The sequence below is a fragment of the Phytophthora infestans genome, genomic scaffold (assembly GCF_000142945.1).
Source record: "Phytophthora infestans T30-4 supercont1.368 genomic scaffold, whole genome shotgun sequence".
NCBI lineage: Eukaryota > Oomycota > Peronosporomycetes > Peronosporales > Peronosporaceae > Phytophthora > Phytophthora infestans.
The window spans coordinates 53,647-56,631 of record NW_003303391.1 but is presented as its reverse complement, the minus strand read 5'-3'; the positions used below and the strand labels follow the sequence as shown (position 1 = coordinate 56,631).

The following is a 2,985-nucleotide window of genomic DNA, read 5'->3' as shown; positions in this document are numbered from 1 at the left end:
TTGATCCAGCCAAGCACAGAGAGATGTTGCCAGAAGTGGCCGAGAAGATGTTAAACTAGGACGCTCGCCGGGTTTGAATCCGGTACGAGCCGAGCGCTCTAGGTATTGCATTTATGCATTTGGAACAAGACATCGCTAGATCCAGGTAGCAGCACCCTATATCCAGTCGATATTACACGTGATCTACATGAAATGTCAGTTGCCAAGATTTCTAGTTTGCGCTAAGTGGATGAATTTGCCAGATCCGAAGTCTCTTCAACCCTGGATCTACAAAGGGGAGAGGCACGTGGTTATTGAGAAAAGCGCCAACATGGTCGATGGTTTGAGCCTACCAAGCGTGAGGTCACTGCGGATCCACCTAAGGTCTGTCAGGTCACTGGATCCCGTGGATCTGAGGATGTGGGATCCATGGATCTGCTAACCGGGGAGTCCCGTGGATACTGGAAGTACCATGCCCCAGGAAAGTGGTTCAGACAAGCCAAGGTAGGAGGCAAGATCAACAATGAAAAAGCAATCCTACTCCTAGATAGTGGTGCCGAGGTGTCTATACTAGATACCGCCTTTGCTCGTAAGGTTGGGTGCCAAGTGGATGGGAGTCGGATCCAAGATTGTGTTGGGATTGGTGAAGGCGTGTACCGTACGAATGGGAGAACGCGGATCAAGATCACGCTGGCAGGTTGTTTGGTGTACTGGTTCGATATTTGGGTGGGAGATCTCGCTGGTCAAGACGCCATCCTCGGGATGGATTTCATGGTACCAGCCGGAGTGAGGTTAGATCTGGCTGATGGGACATTTTGTTTCCCTGACGAGATGCGGATCCAGCTCAGCGGACGGCGGCCGTTGTATGGAGCGAAGATGAGGATCATAAGGGCGGATAAGACAACCTGGATCGAGCCCGGGGAAACCTGGGAGCTGCCAGATCGGTTAAAGTGGGTGGAGCATGAGAAATTGTGGGTCACTCGGGGCGAGAAATGGGTGCCTACTGTAATCCAGGGACCAGGTCGATCGCAATACCTCCAGGTCACGAACGTCAGCGACAAGAGACTATTACTGGACCATTATGAGGAGATCGGCCGATGGTTGGCGAAGGACGGTATCCCTAGGCGACCTGGATATGTGTCAGTGGGATCCCGCCGTTACAAAGAATGGCAGAATCTGGCGTACGAGGCGACTACCGAGATCGAATCTCTCGGAGAAGTGGAGCTCCCGGCGGGGCCAACTGGCCTCTTGGTGGATCGGCCTTCATATCCAACTCCGCGAAAGATCCTGCAGAGGGATCGTCGGATTGAGATCCAAACAGTGGAGGTTGGATCCACGACGGGGGATGATCCCCAGAGTCGGCCCCTAGATAACGCAGGGTCGGTGGATGAAAGTTCGCAGAGGGCTGAAGCCGGACCGCCAGATCCCGCTGACCCCAGAGTGGATCCTAACTTTGCATGGGGCAAAGTGTCTGGATCCTTGTCGAGAGTGGCCGCACTAGCTAAGCAGGAACCATCGTGGGTAAACGCGCCAGAGGATCAAGTCGATCCAAAAGGTGGCTTCCCCAGTACCAGGATACCCGACCCCACGAAGACAGAAGGGATGACGGTCGAAGGGGAGTCGCGGTGCCTGGATCCAAGGGTGGATCCTACGAAGACTAGTCTGCTACCGTGAAGGCGGGGATCTACACGCCGAAGATCTTGGAGAAGGCATGGCGGTGATCCCGAAGGTACCACTGACCACAGAGGAGGTCACGATTGATGATATTCAAGTGGATCCAGGGGCGAGCGAACTCACTGAAGTGGATCGTCTACGTCAGAAGATTTGGGAAAGCCGACATCTGCTGATCGGTAAAGGTAATGCGTTACCGCCCGCCCGCCCGCGGGGTCAAATGTGACATCGATGTCGGCGACGCGAAACCGATCGCTCAAAGGGTGCGGAAGGTGGCACCTCAGTTCCGAGAAAAACTGTCGGATCTGATTAAGGGCCTGCTGCAAGACCCAGGAGACGCTAGCGTGTGCCCAGGGAAGAGTTCTCTTTTCTTTTTAACAAGCATATCCTACCTTGGAAACGGATTATCCGGCGATAAGGAGGATGCCTTGGCAAAGCACTTTACTTTTTGAAGTGTCCTGCGCGCCCACGACAGCCCTTGAAAATCCTGGCTAGAGATTTATTCGCACCCTCGTTCGTACTCATAACCGCATCAGGTCTCCAAGGTTAGCAGCCTCTAGTTGATAGAAGAATGTAGATAAGGGAAGTCGGCAAAATAGATCCGTAACTTCGGGAAAAGGGATTGGCTCTGAGGGTTGGGCCTAGGGGTCTTTTTGGAGAACTTGTGGCGGCCTACGTTGGGCTGCGTCTGGACCTTTCGGGGGACCGGATGCGGCCTGGCGGTCGGGCTGCTCTTGTTGTGCCGGAGAGAAAGGTAGTTGGCTTTCGGGCTGGCTGCTGTTTCCTTAGTGCGTTGAACAACCGGGCTCAGAACTGGAGCGGACAAGGGGAATCCGACTGTTTAATTAAAACAAAGCATTGTGATGGCCGGAGACGGTGTTGACACAATGTGATTTCTGCCCAGTGCTCTGAATGTCAAAGTGAAGAGATTCAACCAAGCGCGGGTAAACGGCGGGAGTAACTATGACTCTCTTAAGGTAGCCAAATGCCTCGTCATCTAACTAGTGACGCGCATGAATGGATTAATGAGATTCCCACTGTCCCTATCTACTGTCTAGCGAACCCACAGCCAAGGGAACGGGCTTGGAATAATCAGCGGGGAAAGAAGACCCTGTTGAGCTTGACTCTAGTCTGACGTTGTGAAATGACTTGGGAGGTGTAGAATAAGTGGGAGGCTCTGCCGTCTGTGAAATACCACTACTCTCAATGTTGTTTTACTTATACCATGATGTAGCATCTGTGTGGCCTCGCGGTCGCTCAGTTCTAGTTGTAAACTTGGGCTTTTGCCTGGGTGAGCTACGTGGAAGACATCGTCAGGTGGGGAGTTTGGCTGTG

At 53.1% G+C, this 2,985-nt stretch overlaps 1 non-coding gene across 1 annotated transcript; it reads left to right on the top strand.

The window, feature by feature from the left end:
- Positions 1–1,976: 1,976 nt before the first annotated feature.
- Positions 1,977–2,983, top strand: PITG_33492 (the record flags this gene model as incomplete). The annotated part of the gene is made up of 1 exon (XR_009934886.1): positions 1,977–2,983. It is a non-coding gene; the product is annotated as a 28S ribosomal RNA (ribosomal RNA).
- Between the last annotated feature and the right edge of the window lie 2 nt (positions 2,984–2,985).